The sequence below is a fragment of the Pongo abelii genome, chromosome 4, assembly GCF_028885655.2.
Source record: "Pongo abelii isolate AG06213 chromosome 4, NHGRI_mPonAbe1-v2.0_pri, whole genome shotgun sequence".
In the NCBI taxonomy this organism is placed as follows: Eukaryota; Metazoa; Chordata; class Mammalia; order Primates; family Hominidae; genus Pongo; species Pongo abelii.
This window is the reverse complement of record NC_071989.2, coordinates 86,670,813-86,685,896: the sequence shown is the minus strand read 5'-3', so window position 1 is coordinate 86,685,896 and position 15,084 is coordinate 86,670,813. Positions and strand designations below refer to the sequence as shown.

At 41.0% G+C, this 15,084-nt stretch overlaps 1 protein-coding gene across 1 annotated transcript in view; it reads left to right on the top strand.

The window, feature by feature from the left end:
- Positions 1–15,084, top strand: part of DMGDH (dimethylglycine dehydrogenase) — a 124,675-nt gene that overhangs the window by 12,338 nt on the left and 97,253 nt on the right. The gene's annotated exons all lie outside the window — the stretch shown is intronic.

Sequence of the window (15,084 nt, the reverse complement as noted above, 5' to 3'; positions counted from 1 at the left end):
CTCAGGTGATCCAGCTGCCTTGGGCTTCCAAAGTGCTGGGATTACAGGCGTGAGCCACTGCACCTGGCAGGAAGTGAGTTCTGCAATAAACTGTTGACTCTCTACTGGAGTCAACCAAGTGAGGGAGGTCATAAGACTGAAGTTCATGGCTGTGTACAAAGATGTTGGGGGTTAAAAATAAATCCCAAAGAAGAAGAGGAGACTCAGAGCTGGAGATCCACCCCCTTCATTTTACAACCTCAAAAGAGGCTCGGTTATTGTTCTGTCTCCGACCAGTACTTTGTTCTATTTAAAATCCTATTTATTCACTCAATAAACATTTAGGTACCACTAATACAATGTTTTAAACCCTATGCTTGGTGCTAGAAGTAAAGGGGATATCGTCTCCCCCTTTTTTTTTTTCAAGGAGGAGATAGAAACCATCTCAAATAAGTGCTAAAATGTTCGTTTTACCAATATGTAGATGGAAAAATGTCAGGACTTTTCATTTCCCACTCAATTGGGATCTCCTTTAAAATGAAACTGACTTTTCACAGGCCTTTTTAGACTTAAATATGTTTCATTTAGCCTTAAACCATTGAAGATATTTTAACACTGTTTAATGATGTTTTATATTTTAGCATGATGTTTAATGATGTTTTAACACAGTGTTTAATGGTGGTTTTACATTTTAACACTGTACAGAACAGTGTTTGCAAACTGCTGATGTGGAAATGGAGCCAGCTTCTGCGTTTCCTTTGGCAAGGCCAGTGTTTTTAAAAAATTGAATGTGAATTCCTTTATGTGGCGCTTCCACCCTTCCCATTTGCTGGTCTGTACCACACCCAGCTGCCCTGCACTCTTCTGGTTCACATATTTACCTTACCTTAAAGGCATTTGGGCTTTCAACTTCTGCTATAAATAGAAGGTATATTTGGGGTTATAAAATACATGTTCCCCCAAGTAGCCCCCAAACCGAAGATTTCATTTGCCTTACATTTTCCTACTGCCACTAACCCCCGTTATTTTTTCTTGCCAGGATGACGATACTAAAAGGTTGATGGGGTGGATTTTCCTTCTAAAGCTCTCTTCTCCAGGTGCACAGGTTTTCCTCAATTTACCTGTCCTGTCCAGCACCCTGTCTATTGCAGTGGCCATACACATGCCTTTGTCCCAACACTCTCATGCATAGCCAACCATTGCGCAATTACTCCTCTTTAAAAGGTCTTGGTTTCTTCACATGGAAAATTAGAAGTTGAAGCTGGGTGACTTTTCAGATTCGTCTTTGCATTTGGCTTGGCATAAACTTAGAGCACAAAACAGCCTCTTCCCGGGGTGCTTTCATTGCCTTTCCCTTGCTGTCAGTGAGCCCTTCCTGAGCCCGGCTCTGACTGTGCCTGTGGCTCCTGCTGGTGCCTCCAACTTCTGCCCATGCTTGAGTTTTTGCCTTTAATTTCCTAGTTCTTAGAGAAACAGCTGAGCTTTTTGTTTTTGCTTGATGTCTCAGGGCTTCCTTCCACCACTGGTGAAAATGCTTCCCTCAGGGCTTGTAGATTAGCCAGCATGTCCAGCGTCTCCAGCATCTCCTGGCTTTCCACAGAGGAGTCCTCCAGCTGATATTCCTGTTCATTCTGGACACCCCCAGTTTCCCAGAACTATCCTCTCAGCATGGTAATTGCATCCTGAGTTCCCTTTCTAGCTCTGAAATTTCCTCTCTTCTGCTTTTCCTCGAATGCTTTCTAACAGGATGATTAGCCTGTCACATGCCCTTTTGTGGCTTTTTTTTTTTTTTTTTTAAAAAAGCAGATAACTATAACTTTATGAGCACTTCCTATGTGGAGTTAGCTGTGCTAAGTGCTTTGTAAGCATTAGTAATCCTCACAATAGCCCTGTGAGGTAGGGATTTCACCAGGCCGATTTTACGGATGAGAGTGCTGAGGCCCACAGAGGCCAAATGAGAACTTTCCCAAGATCATGTCAATAGTAAGCACAGAGCTGAGAGAGGACGTCAGCTGGGCCGAATGAAGCTAGAGATCACACTCTTTAGAGTTACTCTATGCTTTCTTTTCAGTAGATTGTTCTTCTCAAAAGCTCCCCAAACTCTTTATAACCTCATCTGACTCATGGACATTCCCACCAGAGGTCCCTTCTCCTGGTCAGAAGAAGTTCCAATTCACTGGACATACAGTTAGTGACTGACAGAAAACAGTCTGTCCTGTCCAGGCTCCCCCACCGAATACCCCATGACTTCTGCACTGTGTGTAACCCTTGGGTTGCCTAGTCATTCTGAAACATTGTTGTTTTTGATAGGCATTGGAAAACAGAAGCACTAAGTTCTTGGAATAGCCATTCAAATCTTAATTTCTGTCATCTTTGTGAGCTGCTAATAGATGTCTTAGTTCATCTTTCTCTGTTTTAATAGGAAAGGGTTGGAGTGGATGCTATAGGCACGTACCAGGCATCTGGTACATGATGTTTAAGTGGTCCATCAGCTCCAGTATGTAGCTCCTGATCTGGGTAGTCATACCCCAGGGACAGCCCTGTGACTTGGTCTCAACCCTGCAGAAGAATGAAATACACAGCAGCCTCGTGGGTGTGTGGTGTGAGAAGGGAGAGATGGCAACAGAAAGATCAACAGCAACTCAAGGGATAGCTGGTTATAGGGGATAGCTGGTTATAGTGGGATGAGATGTGGATTCTAACCTGGGGGAGCTTGGACACCAGCACCACACTGAGGAGTTTACATGTGACAGGAAATTCACTACCAGGTTGGAATCCACCCCCTGCCACCCCTTTTTTTTCTCACACAAAACATGCTGTTTTCTCATTTCCACTTCCTGATGGTTTGCACATAACTGTACTAGTCAGCTGCATCTGAAGAGGATTTAGTGAGGGCTTTAGCTGGTGCTGATGCTGGAAATCTTTGCCTATGTAAAGCGTTTCTTTGGGGGTAAACTAGTACATGACTTTAGTCTACTTTGAGATTATTATCAGTACATGGCCCCCTGTTGACTTAGAAAAGTAGGGACACATTTCTGACTAGCAAAATGGTCATCACTCAACAGCTTCTGAACTTCAAGAATAGAGGAACATATATTTATTTTTTCAAGTTAATACATGCATATAATAAGAATCCCCAAGTATTAAATAAGGATATACATAAAAGTAGGGTTCTCTTTAACTTGCATTTTCTCAGCTTCAACTTATTTGGTATTTATAACCTATCCAGCTTAAAGAATTTTTGAAAAAAGTTAGAATTTCCAAAAACCAGCTTCCAGTGATACCCTACACACCCACCAGAATAACTAAAACAAAAAATATGAAATTTGGGGGGAGGATGGGGAGCAACTGGACTCTCATTAGTGCTGATAGCAGTGTAAATTGGTACAACTGTTTAGAAAAAAAATGTTTGGCAGCATCTATGAGAGCTTCACATATCTGTATCAAATGATTCCACTCCTGGGGGGATAATGTATGCAAATGCTCCCCCTGAAAAACATGCATAAGAATGTTCAAAGCGGCTCATTCATAAATGGCCAAGACTGGGAACTACGCAAATAGCCATCAGTAGTAGAATAGGTAACTAAGTTGTGGCATATTCACACAATGGAATGCTATATGCAATGAGAATGAATGATTTATAACTACAATATGGATGAATCTCACAAATGTAGTATTCACTAAAAGAAGACAGACACAAAAGGGCAATACTGTAAAATTACATTTGTATGAGGTAAAAAGCAGGCAGTACAAAGCTATGCTCTCAGAAGTCTCAATATTGATTATCCCAGGGAAGAAGAGAGTGAAAGAAGGAAATGAGGTGCTGGTAATGTTCTATTTCTTGATCTTACTGCTGTGTACATGACAGTGTTCAGCTTATGAACATTCATCAAGCTGTACATTTGCAACTTGTATACTTTTTTGTATGTATCTTATACCCCAATACAAATTTAAAAGTAAAAATAAAAATGACGTGAAACAGCTTCTTGACATTTTATGAATTCCAGGAAAGGCCCAATTAAATTAAATAAACTAAAAAAACTAACACAAAGCAGTCTAGATTTTGAATACAGTCATTTCACTTGTGGTAAGCAACTATTTAGGTAGACAGTGTTAATTCCAATAGTTTCTTTATTATAAAGGTAATCCATTTTGAAAAATAAATTCAGATATATATGAATAAATTCAGATATATCTATATAACCCAATGTTTCAAAGGTCATTAATTGTTAATGAGATGAACTATACAATCATGATCTAGAATAAACAATAAAAAGGAAAAATTAAAACACTATTTTATATTGCCAGTTTCATTTTATTTTTAAGTGGCTGTTAGAGGAGCGTTGCATAATGTATACAAGATTCATTTTTAAAAAGTTAATCTCATTTTAATTAATTAATTTTAATTAATTAAGTAAAATCAGTAAAACAGTCATGTGGCTCAAAATTCGAAAGTTAAAAAAGGGTGTCCTGTCCCTCAAGCATCCAATTCCCCCAGTCGACCAAGTTTCAGTTCTTTCACGTTCAGTCAGAAATGTATGTACAAGAAATATGTATAAATACTGCCCCCATTGAACCAAGTGGTAATACACTAAAAACAGTCTCCATTTTGTTTTTTTTTAAGAGGCAGTGTTCAGATCTGTCACTCAGGCTGCAGTGCAGTGGTGCAATCATAGCTCACTGCAGCCTCAAACTCCTGGGCTCAAACAATCCTCCTGCCTGTCTCTCAGGTAGCTATGATTATAGGTGTGTGCCACTGCATCTGGCTCATTTTTTTTTTTTTTGTAGAGACGGGGTCTCCCTACATTGCCCAGGATGGACTGGAATTCCTGGCCTGATATGATCCTCCTGCCTTGGCCTCTCAAAGTACTGGGATTACAGGCATGAGCCACTGCCCCTTGTCCCATATTGTTTTTTTGTTTTTTGGAGACAGAGTTTGGCTCTGTCACCCAGGCTGGAGTGCAGTGGTGTGATCTCAGCTCATGGCAGCCTTGACCTCCTGGGCTCAAGTGATCCTCCCACCTGAGCCTCACGAGTAGCTGAGACTACAGGTGCACATCACCATGCCCAGCTAATTTTTGTATTTTCTGTAGAGACGGGGTCTCCCAGTGTCCTGCCCAGGCTGGTCTTGAACTCGTGGGATCAAGCGATCTGCCTACCTTGGCCTCCCAAAGTGCTGGGATCATAGATCTATACCAGTACATTGTATAGATATACCAGGATTTATTTGACCTGTTCTTACTGATGGACAGTAACTTTATTTTCATGTTCTGCTACTTCAAAAAAAGCCAGAATGGATAACTTTTCACATACATTATTTCATATATTTGAATAAATATCAGTCTAGTAAATCTGGAAGACAAGTTAACATTTTATTATCAGACATTCATTTGCTTCCTCTACTTGGTTATTTTTGTTTAGAACTTAGGACAATCAAAACTGAGTTTTAGGCCAGGGGCGGTGGCTCACACCTGTAATCCCAGCGCTTTGGGAGGCCAAGGCAGGTGGATCACCTGAGGTCAGGAGTTTGAGACCAGCCTGGCCAACATACAGTGAAACCTTGTCTCTACTAAAAATACAAAAATTAGCTGAGCATGGTGGTGCAAGCCTGTAGTCCCAGCTACTTGGGAAGCTGAGGCAGGAGAGTCACTTGAACCCGGGAGGCGGAGGTTGCAGGGAGCCAACATTGTGCCACTACACTCCAGCCTAGGCGACAGAGCAAGACTCCATCTCAAAAAAAAAAAAAAAAAAAAAAAAGTGAGTTTTAGAGTTCCAAGTTATAAGGTTTTCAGGTGGAAGAGATTGATCCATTCATTCATTTACTCCTTCAGCAAATATGGAATTACAGAGAAAAGGGAACACTTATACACTGCTGGTGGGAATGTAAATTAGTTCAGCCACTGTGGAAAGCACTTTGGCAATTTCTCAAAGAACTCAAAGCACAACTACCATTTGACCCAGTAATCCCATTATTGAGTATAGACCCAAAGGAATATACAACATTCTACCATAAAGACACGTGCATGCATATGTTCATTGCCGCACTATTCTCAATACAAAGACACAGAATCAACCTAAATGCCCATCAATGGTAGAGTGGATAAAGAAAATGTGGTACGTATGAGATCACGTCCTTTGCAGCAACATGGATGGAGCTGAAAGCCATTACCCTAAGTGAAATAACACAGGAACAGAAAAGCAAATACCTCATGTTCTCACTTATAAAAGGAAGCTAAACCTTAAGTACAAATGGACACAAAGAAGAGAGCAACAGACACCAGGGGCATACTTGAGGGTAGAGGGTAGGAGGAGGAAGAGGATCAGAAAAACTACCATGCTTATTACCTGGGTGATGAAACGATCTGTGCACCAAAACCCCGAGACAGGAAATTTACCGATATAACAAATTTGCATATGTACCCCTGAACCTAAGATAAAATTTAAAAAATAGAAAACAAATATTTATTGAGCCCTACTTTATGTAAGATACTGTTCTCTGTAGTGAACAGAAGGGACAAGATTTCCTACTATCTGGTGTTTACATTCTGGTGTGTGTGGGGAGGAAGGAAGAGGAGAGCAGACAATACAAAATAAAAAGTCAATGACAGTCATGCGCTGCTTAAGGACGTTTCATTAGTCCCATAAGATTATAATGGAGTTGAAAAATTCCTATTGCCTAGTGATGTCTTAGATGCTGTAACAACAAAGTGCAGCATCTTACTCGAGTGTTTGTGATGATGCTGGTGTAAATAAACCTATTGCAATGTCAGTTTTACAAAAGTATAGCACAAACAATTATGTACGGTACATCATACTTTTTTTCTGAGATGGAGTCTCGCTCTGTCACCCAGGCTGGAGTGCAGTGGCACGATCTCGGCTCACTGCAAGCTCTTCCTCCCAGGTTCACGCCATTCTCCTGGCTCAGCCTCCCAGGTAGCTGGGATGACAGGCGCCCACCACCAGGCCCAGCTAATTTTTTGTGTTTTTAGTAGAGACGGGGTTTCACCGTGTTAGACAGGATGGTCTTGATCTCCTGACCTTGTGAGCGCCCGCCTCGGCAGGCGTTAGCCACTGCGCCTGGCCTTTTTTTTTTAAATTGAGACAGAGTCTCACTCTGTCACCTAGGCTGGAGTGCAGTGGCGTGATCTCGGCTCACTGCAACCTCTGCTGCCCGGGTTCAAGTGATTCTTGTGCCTCAGCCTCCCTAGTAGCTGGGACTATAGGTGTGCACCACCAAGACTGGCTAATTTTTTTTTGCATTTTTAGTAGAGACGGGGTTTTGCCTTGTTGGCCAGGTTGGTCTCAAACTCTGGTGATCTGCCCGCTTCAGCCTCCCAAATATAATACTTGATAATGATAATAAGGGACTACATTACTGATTTGTGTATTTAAGATACTATACTTTTAATCATTATTTTATGTGTACTTCTCCTGCTACATTGTTATCATAGGAGGTGACAGCTCCATGTGTGTTATTGCCCCTAAAGACCTACCCGTGGGACAAGATGTGGAGGTTGAAGATAGTGATATTGATGATTTTGACCATGTGTAGGCCTAGGCTACTGTGTGTTTGTGTCTTAACTTTTACAAAAAAGTTTAAAAGAAAAAAATAAATTTAAAAATAGAAAAAAGCTCATAGAATAAGGATATAAGGAAAATATTTTTGTACAGCTGCACGTGTGTTTTAAGCTGTGTCATTACAACTGAGAAAAAGTTTCTTAAAGTTTATAGTTAAAAATCTACAAAGAAAAAAATTTTGAAATAAATTTAGCCTAAGTGTACAGTGTTTATAAAGTCTATGGGAGTGTCCACTAGTGTCCTAGGCCTCTACATTCACTCATCACTCACTCACTGAGTCACCCAGAGAAACTTCCAGTCCTGCAATCTCCAGTCATGGTAAGTGTCCTACACAGGTGTACCATTTTTTAATTTTTTTTTTTTTTTTTGAGACAGAGTTTTGCTCTTTTTGCCCAGGCTGGAGTGCAATGGCACGATCTTGGCTCACCGCAACCTCCACCTCCCAGATTCAAGTGATTCTCCTGCCTCAACCTCCGGAGTAGCTGGGATTACAGGCATGCGCTACCATGCCCGGCTAATTTTTTTTGTATTTTTTGTAGAGACGGGGGTTCTTCATGTTGGTCAGGTTGGTCTCAAACTCTTGACCTCAGGTGATTCGCCCGCCTTGGCCTCCCAAAGTGTTGGGATTATGGGCGTGAGCCACCACCCCAGGCCCATTTTTTATCTTTTTAACAATATTTTTATTGTATCTTTTCTATGTTTAGATACACAAATACTTACCATTGTGTTACAATTGCCTGCAGTATTCTGTACAGTAATATACTGTACAGGTTTGTAGCCTAGGAGCAATAGACTATACCACATAGCCTGGGTGTGTGATAGGCTGTATGATCTATGTACCTGCTATGAAGTTTGCACAACAACAAAATTGTCTGATGATGCTTTATCAAAACATATTCCTGTCATTAAGCATGGGTCCAGCCTCCAGAACCATGAGAGATAGATCTCTGTTCTTTATATGTTACCAGTCTCAGGTATTTTGTTACAGCAGCACAAAAATGGACTAAGACATCTGGATACTTCATACAAGTGAAATCAGACAGTATTTGTTCTTTTATGACTGGCTTATTTCACTTAGCATGATGTCTTCGTGGTTCATCCATGTTAGAGCATATGTCAGAATTTCCTTCCTTTTTAAGACTGAATAATATTTCATTGTATGTATATACCACATTTTGTTTGTCCATCTGTTGATGGACACTTGGGTTGTTTTCATTTTTTATCTATTGTGAATAATGCTGCTATGAACATGGGTGTACAGGTATCTGTCTGATTCCCTGCTTTCAATTCCTTTGTGTATACATCCACAAGTGGAATTGCAGGATCATAAGATAATGCTATTTTTAATTTCATAAGGTATCTTCTTACTGTTTTTCAAAGCAGCTGCACCATTTTATATTCCCGCCAATGGTGCACAAAGTTTCCAATTTTTCCATATCCTTTCCAATACTTGTTATTTTCCGATTTTTAAAAAATAGTATTTATCCTAACAGGTGTGAGTGGATAGCTCGTTGTGCTTTTGATTTGCATTACCCTAATGATTAGTGATGTTGAGCATCTTTTCATATGCTTTTTGGCCATTTATCTTCTTTGGAGAAATATTTATTCAAGTCCTTTGCCCATTTTTGAATCTGGTTGTTGGTGTTTAGTTGTTGAGTTGTAGGTGCTCTTTATATATTCTGAATATTAATCTCCAATCATATATATGATTTGTAAATATTTTCCTCCATTCTCCTGACTCTTTTTGTTTGTTTGTTCTTTAGATGTTGGGGCTTAGAGTGTGACTTGTCAAGATCATAAATATCTTTATTGGAGCCACTGGAACTTGAACAAGGGTCTCCCTATTCCTAACCTATCTTCTTGTTTACTGTGTGACCTACCTCCTTAATATTTGGTCATATCAACCAACATAAAAAGTAGTTTGACCTGTGGTGATTGCTGTTGTATAGGTAAAGTATCAACTAACATTTTAGCTTGTCCTTTCGATGACCCAGGCCCTTGCTGCTATTGCCTCTTCATCTCCTTGCCCACCATCCATTGTGGTGATGTAAATACAGAGATGGGACTCAACTGGGTGCTTTAGTTACCTTCATTAATTAACTAATTAATTAAATTTATTTTATCCATTATATCCTCCTTAAAATGTTCTGTTCTGCTCTTTAAAATGTTTTAAGAAATAGGCTGGGCATGGTGGCTCACGCCTGTAATCCGAGCACTTTGATAGTCTGAGGTGGGTGGATCACCTGAGGTCAGGAGTTTGAGACCAGCTTTGCCAACATGATGAAACCTCATCTCTACTACCTGGAAGGCTGAGGCAGGAGAATCTCTTAAACCCGGGAGGTGGAGGTTGCAGTGAGCTGAGATGACACCATTGCACTCCAGTCTGGGCAACAGCCTTTGCACTCCAGCCTGGGCAACAAGAGCAAAACTGCATCTCAAAATAAATAAATAAATAAATAAAACGTTTTAAGAATCAGAACATGGTTTCCAAAGGCTATTTATTTATTTATTTTTGAGATAGGGTCTCGCTCTGCCACCCAGGCTGGAGTGCAGTGGTGCAATCATGGCTTCCTGCAACCTGGAACTCCTGGGCTCAAGCGATTCTCCCACCTCAGCCCCTGCTCTCTGAGTAGCTGGGATTATAGGTACACACCACCATGCCCAGCTAACTTTTATATTTTTTGTAGAGCCAAAGGCTATTTGTTTACTTTAATAACTTTTCACTGCTTTACAGTGACAGCTGATAGGTTTTTCTACCACATTTTAAAGAAGAGACTCTCTTTTCCTACATGGTTACAGGCCCTTCAGTGAGGACGTCAAGCTTCCATGCCTCAAATTAATCCTATAGCACCAATGCTCATCATTGCAGTCTGCTGCCTAGTATAGTGCTTGTCACAAAGTAGGCCCCCAATAAATAGTTGCCAAATGAATGCCATGATGCCACAAGAAGGGGAGAGGATTTGTAGGGAAAGCAGGGCCCAAACATTTTATTTAGGAGGGAGAAAGGAGCAGTATTTCTACATTATGGCCCCAGTGGAAATTGGTTTTATTTCTCTCATTTGTCGTGTTTGTCTCATTCTTCATGTTTGATGCTTCAGGATACAGCACACCTGGACGCAGAAATAAATCTCTCCAGAACACAGCAAGCCCAAGTAGCCTTTCTAGCTAGATGGTGGAGGGAGTAAAACTTGGATCCTTGAGACCGAAGCATCCTGCTTTGGGATAGTATTGGGGGAGGCCCTGCAAAAGGATTCTTAAAAAAAACAATGAAACTATTTTGCCTTTCAACATGATTTCTTTTTCAACCATGACCTTGAGTAAATCATTGAACTCTCCTGAGCCTCTGTTTCCTCACCTCCACAATAGGGGAACAATGAGGAAAGCAGGGAGCTTCCCTAAGCCAAGTCACTTGTTCAAGGCACCTAGCTAGAAGCAGCAGGGCTGAGATCCAAACTCAGGGAGTCTGGCCCACGTCTTTAACACCCCTCTATGGCTGTACATTCAGGTAACTGTGAGAGTTTCGATTTAGTTAGCACTATTCATATTCTTCATGTTTGAAACTGCTTCCCTTTCATTGTAAAATGGAAAGTCAATAGTTGCAATTGAAGCAGGAAAGGATAAAGACTCCTATCCTTTTTTTTTTTTTCGAAAAGATAAAACCAGCCAGGCGTGGTGGCTCATACCTGTAGTCCCAGCACTCTGGGAGGCCGAGGCGGGTGGATCACGAGGCCAGGAGTTCCAGACCAGCCTGGCCAACATGGTGAAACCCGTCTCTACTAAAAATACAAAAATTAGCCGGGTGTGGTGGTGTGCGCCTGTAGTCCCAGCTACTCAGGAGGCTGAGGCAGAAGAATCGCTTGAACCTGGGAGGCAGAGGTTGCAGTGAGCCGAGATTGCACCACTGCACTCCAGCCTGGGTGACAAGAGTGAAACTCCATCTTAAAGAAAAAAAAAGGAAAAAAAAGAAAGAAAAATACTGAGCACACAAAACAGACCATAACCATTTCCTCAATTTCTCTCATCAGGAAAAGATATTCTCCTTGGGCTCTAAAATGCTATATATCTATTTTAGTATTTTATTTGAAAGAAAATTTGGAAAAATAAATTTAGCACGTTAACAGTTAAATGTAAATACTCTATTTTAAATCAAATCCTCACGATCATTAAAATTTCTGGAAAACTTAAATGGATTCCCCTCTTCCATTTATTTTTTTACTTCAATGATCACTAACTTGTAGTCTTGCTTATGAACCCATATATGTACTGGATATGATATATATCTCAAACACAGGATTAGATTCTAATGTAATAACCTCATAGGAGTATTTCTAGTCGAAATATGATAAGACATAAGCCCTGTCTCTGAAAGCCAACATCTATTGCAAAGCTGAGCATCTATTCTTGGGCGACTTAATAGTTGTAATAATACTAAACATTAATGAGCACTTACCCTGCTCCAGGCACATGGGTTAACTCACCGAATCCTCCCTATGGCCCTAAGAGTAGGTGGAGCTATAATTCCTACAGATGAAGACAGCAAGGAGCTTCCTCATGCCAAGTCACTTGTTCAAGGCACCTAGCTAGAGGTAGCAGGGCTGAGATCTGAACTCAGGCAGTCTGGCCCACATTCCTAACACCCCTCTATGGCTGTACATTCGTGTTACAGTAAGAGTTTCAATTTAGTTAACACCATTTATGTTCTTCGTGTTTGAAACTGCTTCCCTCTTATTGTAAAATGGAAAGTCAACAGTTGCAATTGAAGCAGGAAAGAATAAAGACTCCTACCCTGTTTTTTCAAAAAAGATAAAACTGAGCCCACAAAACAGACCATAACTGTTTCCTCAATTTCCTTTGGAACAACTCAGTGGGACTAGAACTTTCAAAAGGGTTATTTAAATGCGTAGCTTCCTTGTCTCTCTGCTCTTACCTCTTTGTGGCTTATTCTTAACACAACAGCCAAAGTAAGCCTGTTCTTTCCCTGTTGAAAACCTTTCAGTATCCTCTCATGTTGCTTGGAGTAAAAGCCAAAAATCCTTGCTAAGACTCACAAGTCCTCACATAATCTGACTCCTGGTATTTCTCAGATCTCATCTCCCATTGTCCTTCCCTCCTCTCACTATGTCCCCAGCAACCGTGGCTTCTTGGCTGTTCCTGGAACATGACAGGGAAGCTCCTGCCTGAGGCTTGGACTTTCTGGACTGCTCTTCCCCAAGATATCCGTGCAGCTATTGTCCTTATCCACTCCAGGTCTTTTCTTGAAAGTAACCTTTCTAGTAAAGGCTTTCTGGAGTCTCCCTGGCTAAAATTTCAATCCTGCCTCACTGATGTAAGCTCTAGGATGACCAACATTGGCCCAGGGCAGAAGGGGTCCCCAGGACACAGAACTTTCAGTGCTAAACCTGGGTTAGTGGGGCAAACCAGGACAGTTGTTTACCCTATGTTGTCCCAGCATCTAAAACAGTGACTGTCTAATAACAGCCTTAACGTATATTAGTGGAATTGAATGAATGAATGAATTGAATGAATGAATGAGCAAGTAGGTAAGAGAAAGTAGTACTTTTGGAGGGGAGTGTAAGATGGTATTTATTGCCTTTAAAATCAGAACATATAGGTGTATCTGTCCATTAGGGCAAGTTGTAAGGCTTCTTCTTCAGCATGGAACGAAGCCCAACTTCTATGAATGGGGGATCAACCTTTCCTTATCTTCCTATCAGAAAAGTATACTTTATCAATTTTGCTGTTATTGAAAGTGGTTTGAAATAGTGTATCCCACATTCATGTTTTAGTTGAACAGTTAAAATGCTTGTGTTGGTTTTACTTTTTTAAGACTTTAAAATGGTTCCCATATTTTAATTTTTTTTTTTTTTTTTTTTGAGACAGAGTCTCGCTCTGTTATCCAGGCCGGAGTGCAGTGGTGCGATCTTGGCTCACTGCAACCTCCACCTCTCGGGCTCGAGCGATCTTCCCACCTAAGCCTCCTGAGTACCTGGGACCACAGGCACACGCCACTACACTCAACTAATTTTTCATATTTTTGGTGGAGATGAGGTTTTGCCATGTTGCCCAAGCTGGTCTCAAACTCCTGAGCTCAAGTGATCCACACGCTTCAGCCTCCTAAAGTGCTAGGATTATAGGCATGAGCCACCGTGCCCAGCCAATGATGCATTTTTGAATGTGCACTTTTTTCCATTGCTAATGACCCTGAGTCCTAACTCTCTCCTCTGTCCTAAATGCTTCCTCATCTACTCCAGTCTGGGCCTTCTTGGGGTTGCCCCCTGAGCCATTCTGTTTGCACAGCCTGCCATTTCACTTTCTGATGCCCTCCATTTCCTCCTTCCAGTCTCTTCAACTTCAGCTTCTTTAAACGAGCACAATCGGATGCTGGTCTGTCCTACACCACGTGCGTGTTCTTCAAAATACTTTTGATAAGAGGATTCAGCAAGGCAACATAAGACAGTGGCTTATTCATCTTTGTATCCTTTGACCTTAGCATGGTTTGTACATTCATTTACTCATTCATTCATTCGACAATTTTTTTTTGAGTTCTATAACGTGCTGGGTGCATACAACAATTAACAAGATGTTTTCACTGTCCTGTTGAGTAGGGAACAGGCAAGTAAACAGAAATGACCAAGGGAGTATTAAAACTACATTGAACTGGCCGGGCATGGTGGGTCACGCCTGTAATCCCAACACTTTGGGAGTCCAAGGTAGGTGGATCACTTGAGCTCAGGAGTTCAAGACCAGCCTGGCCAACATGGTGAAACCCATCTCTATGAAAAATACAAAAATTAGCCAGATGTGGTGGTGGGCGCCTGTAGTCTCAGCTACTCAGTAGGCTGAGGCAGGAGAATCACTTGAACCCGGGAGGCAGAGGCTGCAGTGAGCTCAGATCTTGCCACTGCACTCCAGTCTGAGCAACAAAGTGAGACTCCATCTCAAAAACAAACAAAAAAACCAAAACAAAAAAGCAAAAACTACGCTGAACTTATTAATGATAAATACAGGATACTATGGAACATATAAGAGTGACTATCATAGTCAAGCACTAAATAAATGTTATTTGAACAGTGAATGAATTAATGAGTGATTGAATGAGTGAATAAATTAAAAATGGTTGAACATGATTAGTTATGAAAGCACAGAACCCTCGAGGTGAGTAGTCACCGCCAGATGAAGATTCTCCTCCAACTTCACTATATTGAAAGGCTGGCTCATCTGCACCTATATCATGGAAAATACAACTTTTATTTCACTTTCTCTCCTCTTCCCACCTCTGTGCTCCAAATAAATAATGGAGGTTATAAATGAAATGTGACTGCCAGAGTGCCAGCAATAGCACCACTAGCATGCCCCATCTACTTTTCTCAAAATCCTTTCATAAAGCAACACTGATATGAGGCAAAATTGCACCCTTCTACAACTCTTTTCAGGATTTTCATTACTGATTAAATAAAATACGTGCTCACCTTCAAGGCAGCTGACTGTACAGCCAAAGTGAGTTGCTTAACTTTGTTTACGATTTTG